This window comes from Sus scrofa, chromosome 6, assembly GCF_054392235.1.
Source record: "Sus scrofa isolate SSC_HxYL_T2T_F1_AM1 chromosome 6, Sscrofa_HxYL_maternal_Yorkshire_Landrace_v2.0, whole genome shotgun sequence".
Lineage (NCBI taxonomy): Eukaryota > Metazoa > Chordata > Mammalia > Artiodactyla > Suidae > Sus > Sus scrofa.
The window spans coordinates 27,705,524-27,727,655 of NC_139388.1; the positions used below are offsets into that span (position 1 = coordinate 27,705,524).

The 22,132-nt window shown below is 43.8% G+C and overlaps 1 protein-coding gene across 1 annotated transcript in view; it reads left to right on the forward strand.

Moving 5' to 3' along the window:
- LOC106507571 (uncharacterized) overlaps nt 1-22,132 on the forward strand; it is a 483,906-nt gene that overhangs the window by 370,776 nt on the left and 90,998 nt on the right. The window contains exon 8 of the mRNA XM_084959096.1: nt 10,723-10,905. The gene's annotated coding sequence lies outside the window, so the exon portion shown is untranslated. The remainder of the gene's footprint in view (nt 1-10,722; nt 10,906-22,132) is intronic.

A 22,132-nucleotide genomic window follows, 5' to 3' on the forward strand; every position in this document is an offset into this window, starting at 1 on the left:
ATGGGGTTCTGAGTCTTGGCTGAGGACAGACGGCGCATAGAGCTGTTCTATCCCACTGGCAGGAGCTGTTGGAGGGGCCTCACTCCACTCTATCCCAGGAAGCAGAGAGACTGGCTCAGCGCTAAGCTGATAAAGAGAGTATGATAAGAAGAAAGAGCAGGAATTTCAGAAGTGCCATTGCTTCACTTTCCAGAAGCTTCCTAAACACCCAGCCTTGACCCCAGACTACCCTTCCTCTCTGAAAAAGCAGATGGTGAGAGTCAGGGAACTTCAATGAGACTCCAGCCCTGGCCTTGCCTCAGCTGTTTGGCTTCACGTGCTGGAGTTTTCTCCAGAAAGTGTTTGGAGATTTATGTGCTTTTAGGTTTGGGGGAAGAGGAGGCAGGCATGAATATTTATTGAGTGATGACCATGTATGGAGCAGGCCTTGCTTTCGATCTCTGGTTCTCGGAAGTGGTGACTCACTGGGATCTTTGGGTTGTGGGTTGTTTCATAAATGTAGACTTCTGGGACCCACCCTAGATAACCTGATTTAATTGCTCTGGAGTGTGGCCTGCCTATCAGGGTTTGTGAGCGCCCCACGCCCCCATCACAGGTGAGTCAAATATGTAGCAAAGTTTGAGAACCGCTGCACTGGAAGTTTGTCTCCCTCATTTCCAATCACCAACAACAGCATCCTGGGAACATTGGTGTCAGCTGAAGAAACAGAGGCTCGAAGAGCTCTAGGCTCTCCCAAGACCACAACGACGGAGGTCAGAACACAGGTGCTGCGGCCAGTCTTAGATCACACCGACTCAGTAAATGTTGCAAAATCCAACTTGATTCAATGATGAGGCCATCATGGGCCAGTCTGGGGCTTGAACTAGTTGGCATCTGCTGCATCAGTAAGCTTGTCTGGTGTACCCTTCTTCTGGGCCCAGACTGAAGAGCAGGAAGTTGTAACCGGGGGCTGTGAGTTAAGTGACTTGATCCCACAGTCATTCGGCCCACCCAGGAATCGAGACGGGCTAACACTGGGCCAAGTTTATTTTTCTTTTTCCCTTGAGTGTGATTGCTGGAGAAGACTGAGGGGAAGTAACACAGACACACAGGGGATGGGGTTCACAGTCCATCACGGAGCCAGCCAGGCTTGACACATCATCCTTCCTGCTGCGCTTACTCAGACGCAAGGACGTCTGCCTTCCCAGTGGTCCTTAGGAACAGAGTTGACTCGGAAGGAAAATGTGGCCAAGAAGGAGGCTCTGGCTGAAAGCCCAAGGATGTGGCTCGTGCCAGGTCCTCAAAGGAGAGTAAACCAATGGGGAGTGTGGTACAACATAAAGAACAAAGGACGTGGAATCTTGCCCCCCTTGGCTTCACTTAAAGCTTCTCTCCTCCAGGCGTAGTGTTCCTAGCTTCATGTCAGAGAGGAAAAATCCAAGCCCTCAGCTATAAAATGAGGATTATAATCACCTATAGTGGTTTATGATTAAATTATATAATATGTATAATTATGTAATATATGAATAACTAAATTACATAAGTATATAAATTATATTAAAAATTATGTATTATATAATTCAAAAAATATACATTACATAATCCATATATGCTGTTATGTACTATATAATGTCCATTATATGTATAAATAATATTTTATATATCATATTACATATCTATGCATAGCTACATGCACAGCTACAGTGGAAGGGGCACCAGGCTGAGTCAGAAGCTAAACCTTGGTGGTAACTCAGTCCATCAGAAGCCCATGGGAGTGGTTATACAAATTATGGTGCACCCACTGGTTGCAGTTCTTTGCAGCTGTTAAAAATGAGATAAATCCATATATCCAAATAAGGAAGCTGTCCAAGATAGACCAGAAGGGAAAAAAGCAGTGTGCAAAGCCCTGGGAGAGGCCCTTTTCCATAATGAAAAGCATTTACATGTAAATATGTACATGTCAAAAATGTAAAAATAAAAACAGACTCTAGCTGTGCATACTCACGTGCATATTTTGGAGGGGCTATGCTGTTTTTCTGGAGAAAATACATTTCTAGAGAAAGTTAGAAGAGTGGGATTTGGTGAAAGGAAATGGGAAAAAAGATTTTCCATTTCATTTTCCAGTTTCACCTTATTTCATACTCAGCTGAACTATTTCCATGTTTACTGTGTGTGTGTGTCTGTGTTTCAGTGATGGAAACAAAAGGAATTTGAGTTAAAACACAAAAGGAAACAAAGGCAGGGCAGACCCTGAGCCTGGAGCTTTTTCTGTGTTCCCGGCCAGCCCAGCAGACACAGTTGTTTTTCCAGCTGGGAATCATTTCATCCTCTTGCCCTAAATCCTGGGAGAGCCCAGATCCAGCAGGAGGCTGACAAAGCCCTGGTCCATGGCTGGACAGCCACCCCTTCCAGGTCTGGTGGTGTTTTTAAGTGTGAGCCCGGGGGTGGGTGTGTTTGGGGAGTGGTGGGGAGGGGCTGAACAAGCCTTCAGAGGAGGGGGAGAAACTGACATGCCTGATAAGGAAATCCATGTGGTCTGGTACCAGAGCTCTGAATGCTTCAAATTGAAACCAGAAATAAATTTAAAGCAAAGTAGAAGGCTGATATAAATTCATGCACATAAGCAGGAATCCTCTGGGTGTAGGGATAGCAATTTGGGGGACTGGTTCTTCCCTCAGTTGCTATAATGTGCTAAATGCCAACTCTAAAAGGATGCATGAATAACCTAACTCCCAGAACCTGTGGATATAGCCTTATTTGGGCAAAAGTCTTTGCAAAGGTAAATAAAGCTTTCCAGGCTAGACCATCCTGGATGATCCCAGTGGGCTCTGAATCCAATGGCCAGTGTTCTCATAAGACATTTCTAAGGGATGGCCAAGAAGAAGACTCAGATACACAACAGAGAAGGCCACACGAACGTGGAGCCAGAGACTAGAGTGAGGCAGCCACAAGCGGGGGAGCGCCTGGAACCACCAGCTGCTTAGAGATGCAAGAGTGCGTGCTCCCCCGAGCCTTTGGAGGGTGCTCAGCTCTGCCACTCCTCCATCTCCATCTCAGGTGCTGGTGGTGAGGGAATACACTTCCATTGTTCTCAGCCAGCAGGCCTAGGAAAGCAGCACACTTGCTGAAGAGACGCAGGTTGCCTTGGATTAACTTCCCAACTGGGGGGCAGACTCTGGGATTTGAAGAGAGAACTGGCAGCCAGCCCTGCACACCCCACCCAGGATGCCTTGCTAAGCCTCCAGCACACTCTGTGGGCCCTGACCTCTCTTTTCTAAAAGAGTTTCCCCTGACACTCTCCACAGGCTGAATTTGCTTTATTTTTCTGCATAGAGCCTGTCCTGACCTGGTATTATCTCCTCTTGTCTCTGGTAACTGTCCCCTCAGGGGATGTGAGCTCCTGAGGGCAGGGCTGAATCAACACCCCATCCCCACCTCCACTGTGCCTGGCATGTAAGGTGCTGAGATGATGAGATAACCTTGGAGAGAAGGAGAGGGGAGGAGGCAGGGAGGCCCCAAGAGGGATGTGCAGAGAGACCCTGCACTGACCCAGCCCCCACCAGCTCATAGTCCAGGCAGGTGGGTAGGTGGCTGGGGAAGATGCTGGGGAGGCTGGAACCCAAGGTCAGAAGGGTTAAGGAGGTGCTAAGAAGTTGTCAGAAAGGGGCAGATAAAGTCTTAGGGTAGCAGAGAGATGCAAGAGATGACCTCCACCAGTGGGGATGGGACGCTCTGCCCCCAGGGGACATCTGATGGGTTTCACAGCTGTGACCGAGCCTCCTGAAAGGAGGAGGCATGACCTTGGTGAGAGGCAGGGAGGGACCAGGCCAGCGATGGTGTGAGGTGCGCTGGGGATGATCACAGAGGCTGCAAACTGGGAGCCGCCTAGGTGCCTCTCAGAGGCCCTGTCTGGGCCTCTCCCCAGACACCAACTCCTCAACCTCCAGGAGGTTAGTCTGCGTTCCCTTTCCATCCTTTACAACTTCCCAAAGTGCACAGTTAACGTTAGTCATTGCCACTGTGCATCGAGTCAAGATTGTGCCAGGAAGCATCCATATTTAAATGTTGAGTCCTTTTGACACTTTCATATGATAGCATGTTTATTCCCTTTTTATAGATGGGAAAGTTGAGTCTCAAGCTGGTAATTGGGGGAATCAAGATTTTAACCCTGAATCGACTGACTGCTGGTGACAGGCTTTCACGATGGCCTGTGGCCTCCCTCATGAAGGGCACCATGGTTTCTGGAGTAGGTCACACACAGGCCTCTCTTCTGACCCTACTCAGAGTCTTGGAGAGCCTAGGGCTGGGGTTGTTCACCCCATTTTACCAAAGAGAAAGCTGAAAAACCAGGGGGTGGAGGGAGAGGCAGACCAGGGTAAGGAGTATCAGCATTTCATGCTTAGGGTCCTTTTCCTGGGACGCCTTGCAGTCAGAGTTGTGTCAATACAAAAATGCATGATGAGGGCAGTGGAGGTGGGGTGGCAGGAACTGGGGTGCAATTTGCTCCAGACTCTGATGCCTGCTGAGCAAGGCTCTCCCCCAGAGCTCAAATCAGTGGGCAGCAAGGCAGCACATCCATCTCCAAAGGGCTTTCCAGGGCAAATTGTGCTCCCTGGAAGGAGCCAGCTGCATCCATCTTGTAGGACAATATGCTATTTTTGCCAGAGAGCTACAAGGCATAAATATAGATTTCTGAACATTTTTTATGAGCTGACATGATGGCCTCTGGACACCCCTTCACTAAAGCATAAAAAAGCCAGACAACCCTTTCCAGAAACTGCATCCACCTGTGTCCCAGATAGACCTGGGAGCCTGCAGCCACATGACAGAAAGGGCCCCACTTTGTTGGAAAAAAAAAAAAAAATGACCAGTTGTCTCCAAGCTACCTTGGAGATGAATAAAGTAGATGCGAGCAGGCCCTGTCTGTCTCTCCTGCAGTGACTGCTCTTGTGCCCATAACCAGCTCAGATCCTGGGATACAGACCAAAGCCCGAGTCCTGCCCTCAGCCGCCATCTTCCGTCCCATCTTCCCCGTGCTTCTTTCTACCGCAGGGCCGCTGCAGGTGCTCTTACTCCACCTGGGATGTCATCTGTGCCTAAGCAACCCTTTAGTTCTCAGACCTCCATCAAACGCCCCAGGCCCACCATCGAGGTCAGGCTCCTTTTGTTGTATATTTGCCTAGAACCTTAGTCCCTTGATGATGGGAATTTACCCCAGTTTGCTAAAGGTTTGAGTGCTTATTTGATTCGATTCTGTGTTCTGTACTCCACTGCAAGATTCATGAACGCACAGACGGCTTCCATGGCGTTCCCAGAGCCTAAAAAGATAACCGGTCCCATACTCATTGCTAAGTAAATAGTTATTGAATATAAACAAATGCACCAATGAATGGACAGATGAATAGACAAATGGGCAATCAAGCAGTGGTTCTCTGCCAGGGGAGGTTTGCACCCACACCCCACCTCAGGATATCTGGCAATGTTTGGGGACATTTTGGATTGTCACAACTGGGGAGAGTGATGCTGGTGCTTCTGGCATCCAGTAGCAGGAGGCCAGGGCTGCTGCTCAGCATCCTGCACAGAACAGTCTCCCCACCTCCCAGCATAGAAGCTGTCCTGCCAGAAATGCTGACAGTGCCAAAGGTGAGAAACCCTGTGAATTCATTCCTTAGGGCTACTTAGCCCCCCAGGTGGTTTACACTCACAGGAGTTGACTCCAGTACAGTTCTAGAAGCCAGGAGTCCAAGATCAAAGTGTTGGTAGGGCTAATTCCTTTTGGAGGCCCTGAGGAAAAGGCAATTCCACGCCTCTCTTCTGCCTTCTGCGGGTGGCTGGCGATCCTGGGCATTCCCTGGCTCACAGCTGAATCTGTCCAACCTCTGCCTCTTTCTTCACATGGCTGGTCTTCTACCCGAGATGACTTCATTTTCTCTCCTTCTTGTAAGGATATCACACATTGGCTTTGGGCCCCCCCTCCATGACCTCGTCTTAATTAATTACAACTGCAAAGAGCCTATAAGGTTACCTTCACAGGTACCAGAGTTAGGACTTGAACATATCTTTTTAGGAGACACTAATCAACCCAGTGGTTTAAAGGGAAGTTAATTATATTTATATTTCTACTACCAAAAAAGAAAAAGGAGCAAAGAAGCCTGCTCTTTGTCCTCTTCTCTCCCACATCCCCGTTGTCCAGGCACTCAGCCAGATGCCTCATCTTTCCTTCTGCCCCACCCCACCCCCCGCCATGGTCATCCACCTGCACCTTGTCCACCTTTTCCTCCACACTGGAGCATCATATTAAGTAGATGATGTGCATTCTGTCCTTGCACCCAGCCTACAAGCTGGGCATTCTTATTGCTCCGTGACAGATAAGGAAACCTGAGTTCAGAGGGATAACGTCCCCAAGCTTCCAGAGCTGGTACACCAGAGAGCCTGGCCATCTGGTGGGAAAGCCCATGCATGGCCCCTGTTCCCTGCGGGCTCCTCCACGCCTTTGCTGGGATCCCAGTTCTCTCCTTTGCTGTCCTGGCAGGAACTCTACTCTGTGCTCTCATAACTTGAGGGACTTGGTGCCCCCGCAGCCCCATCCATCGGCCTCATTCCTGTGTGTTTATGTTCCTTGCTCCCTTCTAGACTATGAGGGCTTTCAGGGTAGATTCGGTGTGGACTTCATCTCTGGGTCCCCAACCCCAGTACCTACCTGCAGGGCACACACAACCAGGCAGCAGTTAAATAAATGAGTGCATTCATGGTTTAACAGTCTGGTCTGGAGACATGACTTGTATTTGTACTAGAATTCCCCCAGGTTACACTGCTATGAATACAGTACAACTCTATGGCTCTCTTAGAAGCAACCAAACAGCAAAATTACAATGTTTTGAAAATTTTCTGTAGTCAAAGTAAGCCTAGCTAACTCGAGGTTAACCAATGCTAAACGTACACTCGATATCCTTCCTTCCTGCTGGGCTTCACAGAGCCTTAGATCGTCTGATGTGCTTTGGAATTTCTAAGCAGGTAGAGACTCTTCTGGGCATTTCATATTTTTTTAAAGAGTAAAACATTATCATTGTGTCTATTTCTATGGGAAATATTAATTTTTCCAGTTTCTATTTTTTTGAAATGTTTTGAATGGTCCCAAGAAATACTAAGCATAGGACAGAACTGGAATATGCTGGGGTGTACCCCCCACCCGCCAGGGCTAGAGACTCTGCCTCACAACTTAGAGGAGGAGGGGGTTTCCCTCCAGAGCTGGCATCATCCCCTGTGGCCTGGGATGACCCCTCTCTCCCCCACTTTTTTCGGGTTAGGGTTAGGGTGACCTCTTCCTCCTTGTTTTTGGTAGATTTCCCCCACTTCCATCAAAGCCCGCGTTTCCTGAGCTGAAAATGAAAGTGGATGGCCTAAAGCTTCCTGTACCTCATTAACCTCCACATTATCTCGGGGAAATTATGCCAATTATCACACCGGGGCTCAGGATTGAACAGCTACCACTTCTGGGCCGACGGTGATGGATGCGACCAATTTAAGGAGAGGAGGGTAGCTCCTCGGGCGGTGAGAGAATCATTTGTTTTGCCAGGAGATGCTCTCCCGTAGCAGACACAAAGTTTGGGTCTCTGCTGGGGGAGTTCTCCTTGTGTCTTTTTATAAGCAGCACATGTCCAAGGGAGATTTAAAAAAAAAATAGCATGTATTGGTTAATCTTGTTTTCTTATTGTCTTAATATAGAGAAATAGAAAAAAGCCAAACATCTAAAAATGGCCTATAATCCTCCTACCCAGTGATTTCAGTTGACCTTTAAAATCAATCAAAAGGAAAGTAATACAATACAGGTAGGTCCAGACAATCCAAAGAGTTCAATAAGGAACAAAGTTAAAGTAAATATCTTCTACCCTCCACCCCCTACTCCAAGCACAGTCTCTGAACAGCTAATAGAGTTTTGTGGTTCTTTTAGAAATAATCTTGCTGGTAGGGCATAATGGCTTAGAGCAGTGCGTCTCAGACCCTATGGGCATCGAAATCATCTGGAAAGCTTGTTCAATCATAGGTTGCTGGGACACATCCTCAGAGATTCTGATTTGGCAAGGGAAGGGAGGGGCCAGATTTGTATATTTAACAGTTTCTCAGGTGATGCTGAATCCCTGCTCTACCATTTGCCATCTACGTGATTTTGAACAAGAGAGCCTCTTTGCCCCGTCTTCCTCGTCTGTAAAATGGGACAGGTGAGAGTTGTTAAGATTCAGTGAATTAAAATAGTCGAAGAGTTATGCGTATTAAGAACAATGCAGTTGCTCCTATAATGCATGTGCCTGTCTATAGATAGGTACCAACTACCAAATTTGATTTTTGATGTTAACGAAAGGGGTACTTCTACATATTCTTTAGGAGTATGCTTTATTCACAATAGTGATTTTAATACATTTGCATAGAGATCTATGTAGTATCTTTGAATTATGCTTTCCATAAAATCATAGTTTAGAGGCTCATTCTGGAAGATATGCTGGTCCTCTGTCAGTGGCCACACGGGTTGTTTCCAGGTGCTGGCTGATAAAACAAGTGCAGCAAGGGGCATCCTTTACATGTCCTGACAAATATTTTGTGAACATATCCCTAGAGTCAACTCCTAGAGGGAGGGGTTGCTAGGCCAGAGTATGTGTTCATTTTACATACTAGTAGTTGGAAAAAGTTAAATATAAATGCACATTCTTGGGAAGGCTACATTTATTTCTAAGCATAGGTCTGCAAAAACCCTGATGTAACCAAAGAGCAAAAGGTATTTTCTCTGTGGACTGTGTGTCTTCAAAACAAGGATAAGAAAGCAAATCAACAATACTGACAGCCCCTGAGGTGGACTGACTCAGATGACTCTGAGCTGCTTGTCGAGCGCAAAGCAGGTAGCTGAGAATCCAGAGATGGCTGAAGCATGCTCTCTATGCTTGAGGAGCCTTGGTCCAGGAGAATGAACTCGCAAGAACACAAGTACATTGCAGCCCAGCCTGAGAGGTATCTCCATAGAGTAATGTGTACAAATCCAGGATGGCAGCACACATGAGTCAAGTGGGCTGAAGGGATCAGGAAGAGCTTCAAGAGGCCGGGGTGGATGTGTTTTACAAATTGAGAGTGGACAGGAGAGAAAGGCACTTCAGAGATGAAGACTGGTATGTGTGAGAGCCTGGAGGCTTGCTAGGCAACACAGTACCTGATGTGAGTTAGGTGCCCAAGGAACGTCAGCTGAACACAGCCTCAGCCCTCATGGGGTTGGCAACCTCCAGAAAACCAATGCCTTAGAATCTCTGCTCCAACTAGAGACCAAGAATTCTTTCAGAAGAGCCTGCTGCATCCTGAATTTAAGATTGCAGGTTCATGAACAGTAAATTCCTGATGAATTCACACAACACAAATCTGCCTTATTTTACTTCTCATCACCAAGTTGGAATATAAGTATTGAAATAACTTTGAGATGGGTCCTGCCCTTCCCTGCCACACCTATCCCCTGGGTAGAAGTCCCAGGATACTGAAAATAAAACATTCATAGTCACTGCCTTCTAGAAAGAGTACCTTCCCCAGCGATTGGCCAGTGGACCTTCCTTTACTCCCACTGCCAGTCTAGAAAGCCTACTAATCCAGCCATTTGAAACAGTGGAGACACACAGCCTTTTAGTTATAGCATCTTGGGTTTTGCAAAACTTCCTACCCAAATGGTAGAGGAAAAGCAGACATGGGTGAGAACTGTAGGGAACATTTGCCACCAGTTATTTCAAGGGCCAAAGAATGTTCTGGTGCAAGCTTCTCTTCAGGTATGTCCAAGGATGAATTAGAAAGCACACATCAGAAAGGTGCATTTCATTGTTACGGTCTGCAGATAGTTTCAGACAAGGGTTATTGAGACCACTTGGTAAGACAACATGGTCCATTGTCATGGAGTAAAAGAAGTAGACACAGTCTTCAAGGTGACCCTGAAATATTCCAAAGCCGTTATCTCGTTCGAAAGATGAGGAAGAAGATTTTTGAAGTGCTCTGGTTAATCTGTTCCATTATCAGACCCCTAATTGACAACAAACCGGGCCTTTTTTCCTCCTCCTCGTTTCACCAGCTTTGTTACCTGCCGCACTTCCGTGCCAGCCATCCCTGCTGTTCACAAACATGGGTTTAACGTCTGAAAGACTGACTTCAATCTAAACCATGCTCCTTTCTAGCTATACAACCACAGGAAACTCAGTCAACCACTCCGAGACCCAGTTTCTCTTTCTGTATTATAGGGATAATGTTGAGAGGATTAAACAATAACCGTTGTTGCAAAGGTCTAGCTCAGAGCCTCAAGCATATGCATTTGTAAATCATGCCCTCAATGCCCCTGAAAAAGAGAAGTGCCATCACAAGTGGATGTTCCTTGTCCCCCTTTTAGGTTGGATGGTCTCTAACCTATAGGTTTCATTGATGCTCTTACACGTATGTTAATACGCTAATCAGAATTAGGCAGAGAAAATAAGATGACTGAATGAGGACTTTGTTCTTGCCAAGGCTAAACGCAACTTGAGCTGGCTTAAGGAAACAAAGGCATGTGGTAAATTATAAATAGTAATGTTTCATGAAATAATGGGATGCAAATTGCAACTGAGCCTAGCTAGAGAAGGGTCTGGAAACGAGGACTGGAAGTCATAAGTAAGCCTGATCATTGACTCTCTCTACTTAACACTGCCTGCCTCCCTTCATGGGCTTGATTCATTGTTCTCTGTTTCCTTACAGCCTTTCTCTGCTCCCAGTTCCCATGGTAGAATATACAGCCCCACAGGTCCTGTCTGCACCTGTTAGAGGACTGGCCTGAAGCTGAGACCATCCATCCTGCTCCTTGTCCTAGTCTCAAATCCTAGAAGATAGAATCTGACTCCTCCAGCTTGAGTCTGTCCTTGCTCTCATCTGCTCGGGGTGGTAAGTAAAGCCATAGAATGACTAAGGGCTTTGGGGTCTCCGGTGCATCTTGGATATTCTATGATATAAGAATAGATGCATAATTTTAGGGAGACAGTGAGGGTGAAAGGTTTAGAAGGAAATAATAGATTAAATGTTGCTCAGTCCCCATACTTTATAAAGTGCTGTTGAAGCCCCAGAAGTGTGCATCCAGCTTTGGAGAACTGTGTCTGCATGAGAAAGGTGGACTAGGTGAGTGGGTCTCAGCCTTGGCTTATCATTCGAATGTCATGGGGAGCTTTTAAAAATCTTAATATTCAAGCCACATTCCCAGACCAAATAAATCACAATCTTTATCTGCAGGATCCTGGTATCAATTTTTAAAGTTCTTCAGGTGATTTCAGTTTTCAGTTAAGATTCAAACTTGGGCAAGTTCAGTGATTCTCAAATGAATCACCTCAATCTGGTTAAAAGGAAGATTGTGATTTAATTGGTTCAAGGTGGGGCAGGGGATTCTGCAGCGAACACTAACAAGCTCCAAGATCTTGTCGATGCTGCTGGTCCATAGATTATACTTTGAGTAACAAAGTACTAAATTATCCCTGTGGCTTAGTCGAGTCCTGAGATTTTAAGAAAGAGATTATTTACTCCACAAATACTTGTTTTCTGCTTGGTACCATACCTTATGTGAAATGCTAAGGTACAGAAATTTCATAAAATTCTGACACGCAGGGGTTCGTACATCGTCCATGTGGCTTGAAAGAGACTAGAGAAAATATTCTGTGCTACCACTTTTTCTTAGCTGTTTTTGACGTCTGTTTATCCGGGATTTTTAATTTGTGTGGGTCTGGTTTGTTTCTTAAGAAAATATCCTTATTGAGAAGGCAGCTGGCTTTCCTAACAGTAGACAAGCTAGCTCCAGTCTTGGGCTAAGGCCATTTGATGTGGAAGAAAAGGAGGACGTAACATCTAGCAGTTTAGGGTAATGTGAGCAAAACCTGGAGTCTGTGGTGGAGAGAACAGTTTTGCCCTGAGTAACAAGGAGAACAAAGAAATGACAGCTGAGGAGTTCCCATTGTGGCTCGGTGATAACGAACCTGACTAGTATCCATGAGGATACAGGTTCCATCCCTGGCCCCATTCAGTGGGTTAAGGATCCCATGTTCCTGTGAGTTGTGGTGTAGGTCTCAGATATGGCTCGGATCTGACGTGGCTGTGGCTGTGGTGTAGGCCAGCATCTGCAGCTCTGATTTGACCCCTAGCCTGGGAACCTCCATATGCCATGGGCGTATCCCTAAAAGAAAAAAAAAAAGCTAAGACATTCCAGCTGTGGTGCAGTGAGTTAAAAATCCAACTGCAGGAGTTCCCACTGTGCCACAGTGGAAATGAATCTGACTAGTATCCATGAGGATGCAGGTTTGACCCCTGGCCTCACTCAGTGGATTAAGGATCTGGCGTTGCTGTGAGCTGTGATACAGGTTGTAGATGCTGCTTGGTTCCTGTGTTGCCGTGGCTGTGGTGTAGATCAGCAGAGACAGCTCTGATTCTACTTCTACCCTGGGAACCTCCATATGCTGTGGGTCTGGCCCTAAAAAGAAAAAAAAAAAAAATCCAACGGCAGCAGCTTGGGTTACTGTAGAAGTGCATGTTTGATCTTTGGCCCGGCACAGTAGGTTAAAGGATCCAATGTTGCTACACCTGTGGGGTAGGTCACAGCTTGGATTCAATCCCTGGCCCTGTGATTTCCATATGCCACGGGTGTGGCCATTAAAAAAAATGATAGCTGTAGAATAAGAAAACGACCTATTTGATAATGACATATATGTGGTTAGATAGATACTCCATGAAAGGATCTCTTTATTTTTCAGTAGATTCAATGATTAATGAGCCAAGCCCACTCTCAGAGGACCATGAACATGTTTTAGGATGTAATTGGAACCCTTAATGGTAACAGAACCAAAGCTGTTCCAGTACTTATGCTCACATTTCAATAAGCTACTCCATGCCAGCAAGCCAGGAACACCAGGACACACTATGATCCCATTTCCGTATCATAGAGCATGTGTCTAAATAGTAGAGGGGGCAAAAGGATGTGATACATGACCTGGGTTTCATTCTCTGAGTGCCTCATAGGTGCCAGGCACTGAGTGTGACCAAAGTCTCACTGTTGCCATTTGAGGATTATTCGTGTGCTCTTATCTTTGGATGACAAGAGCAAGCTGCTTGTCCATTCACAGCCACATTTAATCCTTCCTGAAACCTGAGAGGAAGGAGTCAGTGTGATGTCTTCATGTTGGTGATGATGGGGGTGTGTTGGTGATGATGGTGATAGTGGTAGGGTTGGGATATATTTCCTATTTAAGAAAAATTTTAAAACAGGCTCCAAAGTGTTGAAAGACTTTATAAAGTCCCCCAGAAGGTAAGCAGGCAAACTGAGGCAAGAACAGAGATGCCCAGATTCCAAACTTGGGTTCTATCCATTTAATCAAGCTCAGTAATTAGAATATTAGCCATTTGTTAAGGTTTAGTTTTGGGTTAGCGATCCTAAATACTTAGGAAAAGATGAACTAAAAATTGAGAATCTGGAAAATACTATGGCTTTGAGTATGAGAGAGGGAGCGCTTCAAAATGGCAACTCCTAAAGTCTCAGATTTTTCATTTCTAGCTTGCATTCTTTTCTCCTGGCAAGGAAGGCTGGAACAAGAAGTGGTCATAAAAGAAACGTTTCCCTCTGTCTCACAAATGTATTTCTGTGCCAAAGTGAGCTTCTACCTTTATAGCTAATACACATAAAAGGAGAATATTTAGACAGGCACTTCACAAAAGTGTAGTTACCTTGGGAAGTCAGAGGGTTATAACTGCCCCCAAGAAAATGCCATGCTTTTCAAACAGCTTCATGTTCCGCAGCCTTACAGCATCCTCTCTGGTTGTACTCCAAGCCCACTCCTCACAGCAGCCAGGATGAGTCTAACCAAAATGGGAATGTGATTGCCCCTCTGTAGGGTTGAAAATTCTCATTGGTTTTGTAGAAGAAAACCTAGGCTCCTTAGCCCAGCACAGGAGCTTTTGTGCCATGGCCATTGCTGCCCACTCTAGCCTTATTTCTCTTCACTCCTTTCAGCTTTCTGTAATGCACTGCAGCAAAAGCAAATCACACACAGCTGCAGTCCTGCTTAGAGAACTCTCAGAGCATGCTTTCTAGGCCTTTGATTATTCTGGTTCTGCTGCAGGCATGCTGCCTCTGCCTTCCTCACCCATCAAATGGTTACTCATCCTTAAGGACTCACCTTATCCAAAACTTCCTTGACTGGCCCCAGACTAGAGCAGACAAGTCACCTTACGTTGTTGCCTGTCAGTTTTTAAATGCAAAAACTCATTTATCTCTTGATGGACACATAGGTTACTTCCACATCTTGGCAGTTGTAAATAATGCTGCTATGAACATTTCAAATGAGTGTTTTCATTTTTTCAGATGTATATCCAGGAGTAGAATTGCTGGGTCACATGGCAGTTCTATTTTTACATTTTTGAGAAACTGCCGTACTGTTTTCTACAGTGGCTGTACAATTTACATTCCCACCAACAGTGTTTCCCTTCCTCCACCCCTCGCCAACATATGTTATGTGTGGTCTTTTTGCTGATACCTATTCTGACAGGTGCGAGGTAATATCTTATCCTGTTTTTAATTTGCATTTCCCTGATGATTAACAATGTTGAGCACCTTTTCATGTGCCTGTTGGCCATCTGTATGTCTTCTTTGGAAATATGTCTATTCAAATCTTCTACCCATTTTTAATCAGGTTATTTGCTTTTTTATTTTGAATTATTAACCCCCTATTGGTCATATCATTAGCAAATATTTTTTTTTTCCGCTTAGTAGGTGGCGTGTGTGTGTGTAATGAAATACTACTTAGTCATAAAAAATGAAACGTTGTCATTTGCAACAACATGCATGGATTTGAAGGGTAATATGCTAAGTGAAGTCAGTCAGAGAAAGACAAATACTGTATAATATCACTTGTATGTAGAATCTAAAATTAAAAAAAAACTAGATTCTATAACAAAAAGGAAACAAACTCATAGATATAGAGAACAAACTAGTGGTTACCACTAGGACTAGGAAGGTAGCGAGGGGCAAGATAGAGGTAGGGGATTAAGAGATACAAATTATTATGTATAAAATAAACAAGCTACAAGAATATATTTATAACACAGGGAATAGTGCCAATATTTTATAATAACTATAAATGGAATATATAACCTTTAAAAATAATGACTCACTATGTGGTACACCTGTAACTTATACAATATTGTACATCAGCATATCTCAATTTAAAAAAAAGCAAAACCCAACCATCACCATTATGCTCCCCGCTCAACAAATCATTGAGTCCCCTAGGTTCCAGCCACTGTACTAAACACTTTACATGTATTCTCCTTTTTAATATTTACAACATCTCTGTAAGATTTGAAGTTAAATAAACAAAATCTTGAGCCCCTCAAATATGACAGTGTCTGGAACATAGTAAGCAATAGCAACTACTCAATAATTTGTAAAGCTAAATTTCTAAGTAGTTTTCATTCATTTCCAAAAATAGGCTTTATTTTTCATTTTATGTTTATCAAAAAATTAAAAATACAGTACAGAAAATTTTCTTATATCCCACACCATTTCCCCATTGTTAACATCATGCATGAGTTTTATATATTTATTATAATTAATGAACCAATATTTATATATTGGCATTTACCAAAGTTGATAGCTTAATTCGGATTTCCTTAGGTTTTATTGTCCTTTCTGCTCTGGAACCCCATCCTGGATACCACAGTCCATTTGTTGTCCTGTCTCCTTAGGCTCCTTATGGCTGTGACAGTTCATCACTTGTTTTTGATGCCCTTGATAGTTGTGAGGAGTCAGGTATTTTGTATGATGTCCCTTCATTGGAATCTGATGTTTTTTTCCCATGATAGTCTCAAGTTGCAAGTTTCTGCGAGGAAAGCTATAGTGATAAAGTGCCATTTCCATCATATCCTATGAAGGGTACTTACTACCAACATGATTTATGAATGTTGCTGTTGACCTTGGGCACATGATTGAGATTGTATTTGTCAGATTTCTCTACCGTAAAATTGTATACACTTCTCTATTTTAAAATTACTATTTTTTTTGCCCTTCTCACATATTCTTTGGAACAAAGTCTCTGTGTGCAGACCAAACCTAACAAGTCTGGAGCCATCCTTCCCTCTCCTTGAGGGCAGAATATTTACATAATTGTTGGAATTCTTCTACACAGGATATTTGTCCTTCTCCCTGAGTAAATTTATTTAATCATTTATTTAGGTAAATAGGTACTCATAAATATTTATTTTTTACTCTAGATTTTAATCCAACACTATGTAATTTTGTTGCTTAAATTGTTCCAGCTTTGGCTGTTGAAAGTTCTTCCATTTGGCTCCTATGCTTCTTTGACCTCCCCCCCCGCCAATCAATGTGAGCTTTTTAAACTTTTGACACCTTTCTTACTTTCTGTTCTAGGCTCCTTTTGCAGATTTCCTGCTCTAGTCCTAGGGCATTTCCCCAAGAAGCCTTGGTTCCTTTGAATGGAGAATGGCGTTAGAAACCAAGATCTGGGTACTAGCTGTGCTCATTGCTACTGGGGTGATTTTTTTTTTTTTAGGTCTTTTCAGCTAACTAAACAAAAAAAATGTATATGTATTATATATGTATGTATATACTAACTCATATATATGCATATATATATACACACATGTAAATATTTCCATCTGCAACCATCTGTAGCTTCAGTAAGCTAAAAATCAGTTCATGTTGATATCTCCAACTTTAATTCATTATCACATGAAGTACTCTAGCCCTTCATCTTGCTCATTTGTAAATTTCTACTCCAACAGTGAGAACGCTAGTTGCCATCATCTGTCACCCATTTGCTTAATTGTTTAGTTCCTGTGTACATGCATAGCAACATCAGAATTGTTAACTAGTCCTGTAAAAAACAACCTTGTCAGCCTGAGTACAGTGCTTATGCCATTCTTCTTGCCTTTCCTCTTGCAGGCTCCACTCCTTTCTAAAGTTCCTTGCGTCAGCATCTTTTCCTCCCACCCTCTCCTGTGAGACCATCTTTCACGTTGGTAACACAGATTTTCTTGTCACAGCCTCCATTCTTTCCTGGGGTTCCCCTAATTGCCTAAATGATTTTTTTCATCAACATGCATTAAGGTTCCCTCTTTGTGCTATCCAGTTCTATCATTCATTTATTTTTCATCATCTGTTTATTCCCCAGTGATTTGCTGCTTACAGAACTCCTAATTCACACACTCAAAAATAAGTTGAATTAGCTGACATTTAGAAAATGTCTCTAATGGCCTTTAAAGTAAAACAGAAAGATCAGAATCTGCAGAGATTCTCAGAGAGGAATGGGATAGATAACCGTGTCAGAACTCAACATGAAATAATTACTGCAGTAGAGACTTAAAGTTAACTTGGAGTCTCCTGGCCACCAAGCATAGTGGGCATCTAGGACAGACAGACCTTTTTCTGGTCCTAAACACTGAGTGGCAGTTACAAGGGCTCTATAGGAGGAAAAAATGACTAAGGTTGACTTTGGATCTACACACAGACTCCTAGATGGAAGATGTTTAGGTTTAACCCCTAAGTCCAGAGAAAGGTGCATTTCACATTCCCCAGGGTTGCTTCAGGAATCTTTCCCCAAAGATCCACATGGCACATGAGATTCACAGCCAGCCCTGGAGATGAGCTTTCATCATCATCGCCATCATGTGGGACATTGGAACATTTATGTCACATTTGTCTTTACAAAATACTTCTGTTGGTTCTTTTGTCATTTTCATGTCCATCTGGAAAATCTTATCAGGTGCGTAGTCCTTCCCATTTTACAGATTAGCAAGTTGAGCATCAGAGAGGGCTTGATTTCCTCTTGCCACAGTGAGAGGACAAGGGGACTCCATCCCTGAATCCCCCTTTCTCTTCTCTCCTCCAAGACAACTCTTGCCATTTCCATCACTCTTGACAAAAGCAAGGTCAAGCAAAACCCCAAACAAAGCTAATCTGAACCTGAGGCCATGTGTATAAAATTCATTTCTGATTCCTGTGAGAGTTCACATTAGAGTGACTGGTATTTCAAGAAGGACTTTGAAATTTTCCACAGGTTTGCTAGGCCCACATGTTATTGTCAAGGAGTTATAAAGTGGTCTTTGACCTCCTTTGGCAAAGAAAGCAGATGTTTCATTTTGTCTTCCCAAGTCATTCTTAGGTATCAATGTCTTCTTACATCTAATGTCATTTTTAAAATACCCCAAAACCAAGAAGAATAAAAACTTCTTGGAGTTCCCCTTGTGGCTCAGCAGTAATGAACCCAACTAGGATCCAAGAAGATGTGGGTTCAATCCATGAACTCACTCAGTGGGTTAAGGATCCAGCATTCGGTGGAGGTCATAGACATGCCTCAGATCTGGCGCTGCCATGGCTATGGCATAGGCCAGTAGCTACAGCTCCTATTTGACCCCTAGCCTGGGAACATCCATATGCCATGGGTGTGGACCTAAAAAGACAAGAAAAAAAATCTTCTGAACAGTTAGTTTCATTCCCTCTTTATTTGCACAAATGTTTTCAGAGCATTTTTCACTCTTCTTTTACACAGAATTCAAATGTTTGTAATTTCTTGGTATCCAGTCCCATGGCATGTTAGAAACAGCAACTGGGAAGAGAGGAGAGTGGGTAGAAGAATTGGGCTTTAAGGATTTAAAATAGGAAGCCATCCAGGAGCATTTAGTTAAGAATCAAAGGGTCTCTGTGAACTCAGTTTCCCCTGATGGCACAGGTTCATGGAAGTGCAGTGGCATCACTGGTGCTCAGAAAGATGCCGCCAAATTATTTTTAAAATGCAAATAATGTCTTGTATACTCTCCTTGAAACTGTGGTAATTTCTCAAAATAATTTCCTTCAAAATGATTCAAATAAAATAAGTAAATATTTCCGTATTTAAAGTAGGGAAGCCCTCCATCTATGGCAAGCAAGATTACCCAGTATAACTTATTAACTCAATAAACATTTAAGGTGTATAAATTGTATAACAGGAACTGGGGATCGAGAAATAAATAATATTGATCTTTGTCTTCAGGAAGTTCAGCATCGAATTTGAGAATCTATCCCAGGGCTCTGTGTTGCTGAGGTTTCTGTGGTATAAAAGGCTGGCTGTTAAATCCTCCTTGCTCACTAAGTCTTCCAGGGCTCCTGGAGGTGAAAACCACCTCTGAGGTGTCAAGACTGGAGAAGCAGCACCAAGATTCATTATTATGGAAGGAAGAGAAAGAATGGAAGCAGGGAGTGAGAGAGGGAAGGGAAAAGGAGGGAGGGAGGAAAGAACCCCATCGTCCTGCTGAATTTGGGCAGATGAAAAAAAAAATTCTTAACCCAAACCTTTCCACTCTGGATTCATAGAAATGCAAGTAAATGCTATAAATAAAAGGATAATTTTATAGATGCCACCTCTTCTGTGGCCAATAGTCAAGCAATGTAGGTATTATTATCCTAGTTATATGTAGGAACTGGAGGCCCCAAGAATTTAACCATCTTAGCCAAGCTTGGCTCTTGGGCAACCAGGCATGCATGGGGCTGTGTATGAATGAGTTCAGGAGTGTTCCATTTGGTGTGAATCCAGGCACTGTTCCCTATGCATCCCTGTCTTCAGCCAGATATGAAGATTATTTTGTCTGCAAAAATATGCCCAAGAAGGGAAGGGAAGGAATGGACAGAAGGAAGGAGGGAAAGAAGGAAGGGAGAGGGTGGGGAGGGACGATCTTTAGGATCTCCTTTCCAAGAGGGGTTGTGCTCACTCCTCACTCATCCATGACTGTGTTTCTAACACATCCCCGTGTAACACAGCCACTGTGCCAGTGAGGGTTGTGTGTCAGTCTGTCACACTCCAGTTGAGTGACTTGAAGAGAGTTTATAAATAGAATATTTGTACAGACATAACACCGTGTGGGAAACCCACAAGCCACGTGCAGTGTGCAATAACCCAAGCCTGGTAAAGGAGAAAGAGGAGAGGGATCGGGATCCTGAGAAAGTGAGAGCTGGGAGCAGAGGGCCTCTTGACAGGAGCTGTGGTCTTCCTCTGAGGGGTGAAGTCATCCCCGGTGACCGGCAGCAAGGGACTCAGGCCACCAAGTCCCACAACCTCTGCCGCCTCCTCCCTCCTTTCAGTGTCCTGACGGCTTCCCCATTGGACTAACCCAGCTGGAGACTGGAGAGTAAGGGACTCCCCTGGGGTAGAGCATGGAGCAGAGGGGAAGTGTACCCAGAGAGACAAAACATACCCATGCCAGCCACACTTAGGGATTCCAACATGGGATGAACGTAACTCAGTATCAAAGGATGCTGTCCTGTTGGGATCAGAAGCAGTCTCCTGATCCGTCTTAGCCTGGGTAGCTAAGAGTAATTGATTGCAACTGGCCTAGAAGCTGGGATACACTGGTCATCCAAGTCTTAAGCCAAGCCTGGACCTTGTTCCTTATACTTCTTTGGTTTGATCACTTTGACGTCAGTAATGTCCTATCATTTTTTGAAAGGTGATCTTAACTTGAGTTTCTAGAACCATGGTAGAGACAACCCTTTGTGGATTTAAAATTTCCCAAGAGGTAATGTTTCCGTAAACAAAGCACTGGACTTGATTTTAGAAATCCCCACACCTTACAAACTGAATGACCTCGGACAAGTCAGTGCCTTATCAGAGCCTCAGATCTCACTCACGTAAAATAGGAATGATGAAGTTACCTCTCAGGGTGGTACAGCCAGTCGAAGGACACAAAGCAAAACACAAATATGTTTTGCCTCATACACAGGAGAGCAAGGATTTTTCTATTTATTTTTCAGGAAGACAGCATAGTAATCAAGAAATCAGCCTCTAGGTCAGAAAAGAAGGCTTTTAACCTTGCTTCCAGAACTTTTTAGCTGAGTAACAAGGAGCAAATGTCCTAATCTTTCCAAACCTCAGTTTCTTTAGCTATAAAATGGGACTAACTACAGCTCCCATTTCACAGGCCATCACGTACAGGTTCATGATAAACCTCATTAAGGATAACCATGGGTACTAGTTACTCCTGGAGTGCCAGAGACGCACAGGCTGGCATCATAGCAGTGGCAAGCCCATACATCTTTCATTAACTCAGCAGTACTTACTGTGCCTGTTAGTTGTAAGATGTATCATCTAGCTGAGGGTAGACATAAACAGGAAGTGCTGCTTCTCCTGAGACCACAGCCATAAACAGAATTAAACTCCTGAGTGCTGCTCCTTCCCAGTGTTCCTGACATTTGTTTACCCAGGCTTCAGGGATGACTTCAGTCTCATGATTTTTGATGTGAGCCGATTGACTCACAAGCCTGGAAGGCATAGAGGTTGGCACAACTCCTCTTTCTGCTGCTGAGTTGATGATTGACCCCATATAAACCACTTAGTTTTTCTGGGTTTCATCAAACTCCTTTGATAGATAGATGGGTAGATCAATAGATGACAGAATGCTAGGTAGACGAATAGACAGCTGATAAATGGATGTATGGATAGATAGGTGATAGATGGATGAATGGATGGATTAATCAATAGATGATAGGTGATGGATAGATGGATGGATAGATGATAGAATGATAGATGAATAGAGAGATGATAAATGGATAGATGGATAGGTAATGGATGGATTGACAGATGATAGAAAGATAAGTGATGGGGGGATGGTTAGATAGATGATAGATGGAGGATGGATGGATAGATTGAAAGATGATAGAAAGATAAATAAATAGATAGGTGATAGATGGATAGGATTTACACTAGATAGCCCACTCAGAGTTTCCACTTCACTCTAGGATTTCATCAACCATTCTTTGAAAGCAAGTTCATTTCCTTCTTCACGCACAGAAAGTAGTCAGCTGACTCAAAAGAACACATCAAGTGCCTACTATATGCCTGACACCAGATATATATATATATATTTAATAAATTCTAGATATTTTCTGAAACAGTGTTTTCCACAATCTGTTCCCCAAATCCAGCCTGGGCATCTGTCCCCAGCAGAGTGGCAGCAACTAACACACATCTCACCTTTGTTAAATTCTGAAATGGACCTAAAGGCATCTGAATTCCATATGGACTCGCATTGCTGAGCTTTGATTCATACTTAACTTCCTAAAATGGGAAGCGGGGATTAATTGAATGAAGGG